This window comes from Pteropus alecto, unplaced genomic scaffold (assembly GCF_000325575.1).
Source record: "Pteropus alecto unplaced genomic scaffold, ASM32557v1 scaffold95, whole genome shotgun sequence".
NCBI lineage: Eukaryota > Metazoa > Chordata > Mammalia > Chiroptera > Pteropodidae > Pteropus > Pteropus alecto.
This window is the reverse complement of record NW_006441071.1, coordinates 25,896-35,022: the sequence shown is the minus strand read 5'-3', so window position 1 is coordinate 35,022 and position 9,127 is coordinate 25,896. Positions and strand designations below refer to the sequence as shown.

Genomic DNA, 9,127 nt, shown 5'->3' with positions numbered 1-9,127 from the left:
TTTTTAAATGTTACCTTTGATATTTATATTTAACATTCAAATATTTTGATATTTAAAAAGTCTAATTAGATGCTGTTTTAACGTTCACGCTTTTCAGTTTCTCAGTACCTCACTCCACCACTTTGCAACGCTGGAACGTTGAAAATTCACCGCGGAAGTCACAGCGCCACGGCGCAGCGGGGCGTCCGCGTCCGCGACCTCAGGCCCCAGGGAGGGCCGCGCCCAAACCCCTGCGACCGCGTCCTCCTCTCCGAATCCGGCGGCACCTCGCCCAGAAACCATCCCGCACCTGATGCGAGGCGTTGTGCTCCGTACGGAAGAAATGTCCCCCGCGTGGCCAAGGCAGAGCTCCGTCTGCAGCAGTCAGCACCGGGGAAAAGAAAGCTTCTCACGGACTATTAAAGCGGCACCAAGTTGCGCCACGGCGCCGGGAAGACCCTTCTTGGGCGCTACCAGCCCGACAGAAAACCAAGGCATCCAAAGTCTTCGTTTCGTACCCGAGCGTGAGAAAGAGCTACCTGCGCGCCCTCATGCGGCCAGGTTGAGAAATCACGCGTTCCAGGGACCCAGCTCAAGAAACTTCGCGCTCTTTAGCAGTATGGATGCGGCCCGGGGCGCACATCCATTGAATCACCGGCATCCGGAATGGCCCCTTGTTGTTCGTGGCTGACGGCAGGAATGATGCTCAGCTCCATACCAGCTTGCTCTCCTGGAGGAGACCTGCCGAGGCTTCATAGCCTAGAAAGCAGGGAAATCGTCAATCTCTTGAGAGAAGTAAAAAGTATCCCCACTCAGTCATGTTAGAATCACACAACCAACTTCAATCTCCTTGGGAAAGACGGAAGAGCAGTCAAATCCAGAAGACAAGGCGCCCGTTTCCACCGTCTCATGCTCTAGCAGTTATTCAACCTGTTGAACACAGAGGACAGCCCCGTGCTCCTTGGAACCTCACCCTGCTCTAGAAACTACTGTCTAAACTGCATCCCAGCCTGGAACAATTGAAGCGGACAAAAGAAGAAAATCTGGTTTGTCCCTCTTTGGGCATTCTTATCTAGAATTACTTCCAAGGAATCCATAACTATCTGAAGCTCTAGAAATACAGCTCCTGTGCTTGGGAAGTTGTCAGAGTCGAGATTACAGCGCGCCTTTTTCTCATAACATTCCTCAAAGAAAAGTCAACAAGTGCAGAAGTTACACTCATGACTCTATTCAATTACATTCTTTGCTAAGTCCAAACACAATCTCCACTCACAGTTCTGCTGCAGCTGAGAAATTACCTGAAACCAATATCAGGGTGCTAATTAAGAAATATGTTGTATATCACGAATCTACAAAATTATGCTTAGAGAGAAGAAGAACATCATCTATTTTCTTAAATAAATGATTTTATGACATAATTTTTTTCTTATATGTTTAAAGTTTGGGGGGGGGGAGGGGAATAGTGGGTAGAGTGGTATTTGGGCTTTCCAAAGTGTAAAGTCTAGTTGTTTTATGGAAAGGTTCTTCAAGATAGTATTTTGTTAAAGACATTTGTCAGTTAAGTTAATGCTAACTTTTCTAACGAACAGAAAACCATCCAGAAAATTATCCATACTTGGATCATTATAGAACCATGGAACCATTATGGTAGATTACATTAAATACTTTTAAGGACCCAGAGCATACAGGGCAATGTCAGTTATGCTCACAGTGGTTTATCTGAATTTATTTCAATGGATGCCAAAATGCATAGGAGTTGAGCAAGACTCTAATGTGGTGATTAATGGAAGAGGAGACAAGTTCAGTGAGTAAGAGCACTCTTTATTTTTATGCTATTTGTACCAATGCTCTTTTAGATGAAAAAAAAAGAAAAAGAAAAACTGTGTTTGCTGCATACACTTTATCATCAACCCCCAAAACAAGAACTGAAAGTCTTTTTCCAGAAATTAAACCCTGTGGGAGATGATGTGGATGTCACTGGTTAGATTTCACAGCATCATCCATCTTTTGAAAGAAGCATTGGATGTGGATGTCACTGGTTAGATTTCACAGCATCATTGATTTTTTGAAAGAAGCATTTGGGTTGATTCCCAGAGACAGGTTAAAAGGTGAAAAAGTGGCTACAAGTGTGGAGACTAGGTCTCAAAATACACTGACAGAGACAAGGAAGTATGCTCCGGTAGCTCCTCTCAGACACTTGAGGATCACTGATTTCAAAGTGGAGGGTGGGTCTTCCATTTATGACCAGGTCTATGATTCTCATCCTGATACTTCAAATATTGAAACTTGAAGAATATCTCTGCAACCAAACAATGTTTTTAAATACTGTCTCACACAATAGTCAATCATAACTTCCTTTGTAAGATTGGGAAGAGTTTACAATGTATCTTTGATTTATTGTCCTCCCAATTCATAACTATCTAGTGGATGTTGGTATTATTCTTTCTTCTACTATTAACTTCATTATTCTTTTCATGAATGTTGATTGAGCTCCTGAAGTGATAGGGACTGGACTAGATGCCTAAGAGACAAGGTTGCCTAAAGGATTTTTCTCTCCTTGGGTATTTTACAGACTCCTGCATGTACTCTAAACAGAAAATAGATCAGGTCATGTCTTAGACCATTCAGACTCTGTTAACCTAAAGTACAGAGTGAGTACTTTGTAAAGAGCAGACATCTCCCGCTCAAAGATGAAAGTGGGAAGCTGGATCACGCAATGTCTTTCTCAACACTTAAAGTAAAAAAAAAAATGGCCAAGTAGTTGAACATATAAATGAACAATGGAAATTTATAGAGAAAGAGAGAGTTGTACAGAATTCAGGAGTATAATCAGATTTCACAATTATAGCAGAAATCCAGAATGGAAAAATCACGAGTCACCCTTAACTTACAAGAAAGGAGATTTTATCGCATTTCCATTCTGCTTGGACTTACGTGTGATGTTCAGCAACCCACTTTCTCTTTCTAAGCCTCAGTTTTTCCATCAATAATACAGAATCAAAATATTTATATAGATTTTAGGACTATTAAATGAACACGTGGATTTTAAGACACTTAGCATCACATCTTCCATAGAGAAAGGACTTCAAATATGGTAGGTATTTTCCTGTTTTTCTTCAGACAGCTAAATATGAGAATATGATTTGCCTCTTTCTGTAAGATTCTTAAGACTTCTGTCCACCTTTTCAGTAACTGATCTCCAAAGGAGGCAGCCTAAAAAAAATCAGAATTCTGTCCGGAATTCAAGGAAAGACTCAAAAATTGTCGTTCCTCATTCAAAGAAGTGTCTTATTTTTTCAGTGTAGAAATGGTGGCTTGTATTAATATCCTGAAGAGGAATTTTCCACTCAAAAGGCTATCCTTATAATCAGCTTTTTGTTCTACTTCTGTAGATCTGCTTGCCGAATAAGCCAAAGTGCAGGGTGACCTCGAAATTAACTAAAGACTCATCCTCCAGTTTTGCTTGTTCTGTCTAGATAACAGATGTATTGCCTGAGTTCCTGTCTGAAAATCTCACGCTCTGTGACTGCCTGTAACTCATCACATCCCCTCGTGCAACTGTAACCCATAGCAACTCTGGTGGTCTGTAACTGCCTGAGGACAAACTAACCAATTGGCCCATGCCAATTGTAACAGCACAGATAAACCCTATTGACCAAGGTGGACAAAGACATCAACCGAGTGTGCGCAAAGCAGGCTTCTTCCTGTCCTGGGTAAAAAGGCTGAGCCCTTTCACCCACTTCTTCAGAGCTACCAAGAGACTCTGTCCTGGAAAGAACTGATTTCTGAAAGATAGTTGGCAAAGCTCTCTCTCTGCCTTAGTTTTTGTACCTTGGGGAGAGAAAATCCCCGCAGTTTCAGGCAAGGCAGGCCCTCTATGGGAAAACTGCAGACATGTGGGGAGAAAGAGTCAGAATGTGTGTGATTTTTGCCTCTAGGCTGCTCAGCTGGCTAGGGCCTCCTGAGTCATGTGTCCCTTTACTGTCCTTGTAAGCCACTTGGAGCATTAAAGCCTGCCTTTCTGGGTAAATCAGAAGCAGCAAGGTAAATCAGGAAATATGTCATGTTTGAGGTGCCCGAATATGTTCTTAATAGTAAGTTAGCAATTTTTCAAATTTATTCCCACCCCTAGATCATGTTTCTTGACTTCATAGTCAAGAGAAAATTCTCCTTTTCACTTTGCATGATGATGCCACTGGCATCTAATGCACCTTGACTAAGTAGTAAGAGAAGCATAGCTTAAAGGAATTTCAGAGGATATTATTGTTGCCAAATGACATGCCTGCGAAGTATCTGTTTGTGTAGAATGGACATCTAAGCTGTAACTGAACAAGTTCATCAGGAAGTGTGTGCCAATTGCTCAGTTTGCAGGGATCTGATTCTCAAATTTCTACCTCAAGTTACAGACTCCATCTTTAGATAGATTCTGTCCAACTGATGGGTTAAAGGGCTCTAATTTGCATGTTAAACGAATTTTGAGACTTGCCTTTCTTTGTTCCTCCTCCATTTGTAGGGGACCATATAGGAGCAGGAATACAAGAATTATTTTTTGATTCACCTGCTTCTGTCTTTGTGATTGCCTACCAACTTTCAAATATTATGATTCTTTCCACTATTTGGTGCTGTTTCTTTTTTCTTTTAGTTTCTATTCTTTCTTTACTTCTTTTTTTTTTTTTTACTGTACCTTTACAGTTTTGTTTTTGTTTTTTGTTTATACTTTTGGCTGCAAAGTTTATGATTTGGTTTCACATTGTTGCCTTCCTCTGAAAATCTCTACAGCCATGTCCTCCTTATACCTCAGAGTTACTCAATATTTGAAGGTGTAGGAGGTCTGAGCTGCAGGGCTAGAAGGCTGGGCCAGGTGAAGCGGGTGAGTTTGAGCTGCCCAAGACCTCTCACAGCTCCCTCAGTGCAGGGCAAGCTTACACCCTGAGGCATGAGAAGTGGTCCTAAGTGCCTCTGGATGAGCTGTGAGGAATCACAGTGCAGCACCTGCTAGAAGTCACCAAGATTTTCCAGCATTACCAATCAGAGCATATGTGGATGTAGCCATGACTCTACCCTCCCTCCCGCCACCCGATTCCCGTGTTTCAGTGGGCAAGGTTCCCCTAATGTCCAGTCCTGCACAGAAACACAGTGAAAATCTGGAACCTGACTGATATGTCTACACGCTGGACTTGAGAAAGAATCCGGGAGCTCATCTGTGCCCCTGTTGAGGCGGTTCCATGTCTGATTCCATGTGGAGGATAAACCCAGACTCATGTTTGCTCAAAGCCAACAGTGTACATCTAGAAAGGGAAAGGAGATGAAGATCAGCAGCAGCTTGAGGACTTGGAAGGAGTATAGAGACCTTTATTGCCTGGACTGCAACAGGCAGACTCTAGGGGTGGAAGGATTCCAATGGGCAGCACAGAGTCAACTGTTTCTCCAGATCATTCCTATTCAGATGGGGAGGAGATCCAAGTGGACTCCCTGAGTACAAAGTTCTCCCACGGAGATGTAGCCAATAAAAGTGTGCACGTCCGGAAACTCTGATACCACATCACTTGTTGAGTGTTAGAAGGAACGTAGGTTATTCCAGTGCCAGCTGCAAACTTCAGTTTCCATTGGCAGAAAAATCTACTCCCTCATAACGATTTCAAAGGAAGTGTGTCTACTTTCCTTAGCATTTAAAGTCGGTCAGTCATACTACACTTCTGCTGCCATGCAAAACAGTTGACAAGTCCTTTGGCACTTGAAGAGATCATTGAAACCCTTTATCACTGCACTGTCCCTGATCTTCTGATTTCATGCCACTGCCTCTTCATGGATCATAATTACCAAGTCCATTTCAATCCTTCCTTTCTTTTAATAGGCCCTTCCGGACAAGTCATTATCTCAAATCCCCGGAAGGTTTTGACCTTGGATTTTTAATACCTTCGGAATAATCCATCCTTCTAGATTTGTGTTTCTCTTCCAACAGTCCAAATGGAGTTCTTGAAAAGATCAAGTTAATGACTTCAAAGATTTTAGGACAGGAGCTGGTCCATGGTTACCATGCAATAAATTTCGGTGTTATCATTTAAAATATTGTCACCAGTATTTTCCAGATTAAGAGCAGTTTCTTTTCTTAATAACTTCTCTTTAATTCTAGATTTCTAAGGCAATCTTTAAATTGCCTGAGTGGATTTCTTAACTAGATAGACTGCAGGCAAAGGTTTCTATCCACAATCATGCCAGAGAGGGTTGTTAGTGTCCTGGTACCTGGGTTCAGGTTGCCAGTCTCTTGAGAATTGGTTGGTGTGAACCTCCCTTCTCTCCTCAGAGCTGATTTCATGTGGATTGAATAGAAGAAGAATGAAGTGGTTGGTCTTGCAAAGCCGAAGGCTAGTTATTGATCAAAACGTAGTCTTCTTTGAGCCTCTGGCAGGGTTAGCTGTTTCCCCATTTTGTGTAATTCCATGCTGGTTTTCATCCTTCCACTCTGCCACACAACCCGGTCCCATCTTTGCTGCACTAAATTTTGTTACTATAGACTTTGTCATTTACCCAGCAGGAAAGTCACTTTCCTTCTTTCACATTCATGATGTTCAGAATTACATTTGTTTTATTTTTTGCCAACAAACAATTGTCTAGTTTTGCTTTCTAGGAAAGTTGAAATGAAAAATAAAAAATTTGAAGTCTTGAAAGTTAGAGAGAAAAACGATAAAGCCCCTTCGTGAATCTGTTACTTCTTCTTGTTTGCATTTACCTTAGGATGAAACAGAAAATAATGCCTAATGAGGAAGACCGACTATGCCTTGTAAAGCAGAATGGAAAAATTAAGTTATTAAAATCTTTTCTATTGTTGTTATTTAAATTTAAAGTGGAATAGCACAAATAAGTTTTAAAAAGTCTATTTCGAAATAATAGCTTGAGCCTCACTACCCTGCATTTTGATTATGACCCAGAGGACAAAGAAAACAGCCAAATAGAAATACACAGACTGGATGAGCAAGTGAAGTTCACTAGTTTCTGTCCTCTAAGTTTCTACTAAGAGACATTATCATTGAATCTCCTGTCCCTAGCTCAGAAACTCTGACCATAAAAAGTATTCAAAAATTTAAGTAATGAGTCTTACAATTAAAGCTTTAATGGAAAAATGAAAATCATCTGCCTACTAAAGGCAAAATGATTACAATTAGGTAACTAATTCCTCCACCTATAGACAAAATTAACTTTTCTATCAGCATGGAGGGCTCCTCACGCTTTCATACCAGGGAACATGAGTCAAGAGAGGTGGAGGTTACCGCTGACAACTAAGATTCCTTACACAAACACTCCAGCAGGAGGGGCAAGGATCTTGGATGGTTATTATTTTGTCGACAGCTATACAGCCCTCTACAGCAGGGGAATTCTAGAGTCCTCATGATTTGGTCTGCCTGCCCTCAGGGAATGAATCCAGGAGAGTTTGAGTTGAGGACACTTTGCCATTCCAGAGTAAAGGGGTTACTAGAAGTGGCATCTCCTTCGTGAGTCAGGTGGTGCTGGGAAAATAAAATGGTCTTGGGATTAGAATCTCCATACCTACATGCCCCAGAAGAGAACAGGGGTTCCTGCTAAAGTATTGGCAAAGATGCGCAGCATCACCGACCAGTTACACACAGTGGAAAGAAAGGACAATGTCTGTCTTCATCCTGACCCTGTGGACCCCGTGAAGCATAATCACATGGACCTGCAAGAATTTGTTCTTGAAGAAAGATAAACATCCCAGGAAGCCATTCATTCTTATCATCAGCTTCCGCTGTGAATAAAACATTAAACAAATGTTTAATGTTCCAAGAGCTTATTCACTGTACATGGTCTGTTACTGAACAAAACACACAAACCCCTAGGGCTGAGGCAGCCTGTCACCCTATGTAAAGTAAGGAGGGTAAAGGTGCTATCCAGATTCAAGGGCAATTTGTATTTCTAAAACTGAGAAGACCTATTTTTATGTATTGAAAAGTGTACATGAGTATGTGCATGTGTGAGTGTAATTATATACCTACACACACTTCTGACTTTAAGACAGAAACTTTTCTCAGTCGATTGATATATATTCACTTGGAATGATATATAGGAAGTTTCTTGAGAAAATTAAACTTCTATTGCAAAGTTAATAGTGTAGATTGATGACATCTCCTTAGACCCCACAAAGAACACATAAGTGAAAACAAAAAAAGTAAGTAAAAGTGTAGAGAAATGATTAGAAAATGAAAATCATTGGGTTCCCTATTTAATGGCCATATTTAGAAAGAATGTCATCAGAGAACCTAGAGTCCAAGGCTCTCCAGATTTGTAACTCAGCCAGACCAGCAGCATCCCCGAATCCTAACAGCACCCCTGCTCTCTCTACCCACCGCCGTGCTGGTGTTCAGTTATGGTCCCGGTGGGTCTCTGGGCTGTGACCTGTCTCAGACCACGTCCAGGTCAACAAGGAGAACATTGCGCTTCTGTACCAAATGCAGAGAATCAGCTCTTTCCACTGTTGGAAGGACAGAAAGAACTTCGGATTTCCCCAGGAGATGGTGGACGGCAGCCAAGTCCAGGAGGCCCAGGCCATCTCTGTCCTTCACGAGATGCTCCAGGAGATCTTTAGACATCTTTGGCATAAAGCCCTCCTCTGCTGCCTGGAACACGACCCTACTGCATGGGCTCTTCAGTGGACTCTATCGGCAGCTGGAAGACCTGGGCACCTGTTTGGTGCTGGAGATGAAAGAGGCGGAATCTGGAAGACCCTACACTGGCCTATAGACAAAATAAGATACCCTTCCAGGGCATCTGTCTCTACCTCAAAGAGAAACAATACAGTGATTGTGCCTGGGAGGTTGTCAGAGTGGAAATCAACAGATCCTTATCTTTACTAAAAAACTTGTTAAAAAGGTTATGAAATCAGGATGGACACCTGGGGTCTTCTTGAAATGATTCTCATTGTTGGTTGTGCTATATCATACTTGCACATATGTCATTGGTCATTTCCAAAGGGTCTTTCTGCTTTAGTCACAGAAACTACTGAGGTTAATTCAGCAAATCTTTTGTCAGAGTATTAAGCAAGACAATGTTATAAATTCAGGTGCTGAGGCATCAGTACCTAAGAGGTGGCTGTTTGATACCTGATTGCTTTTTATTTATTTGTTTATTTATCTAT

General features: G+C 41.7%; 1 pseudogene; it reads left to right on the top strand.

Annotated features, from left to right (window-relative positions):
• Window positions 1-645: 645 nt before the first annotated feature.
• LOC102880360 lies at window positions 646-8,869 on the top strand (annotated as a pseudogene).
• The last annotated feature ends 258 nt before the right edge of the window (window positions 8,870-9,127 follow it).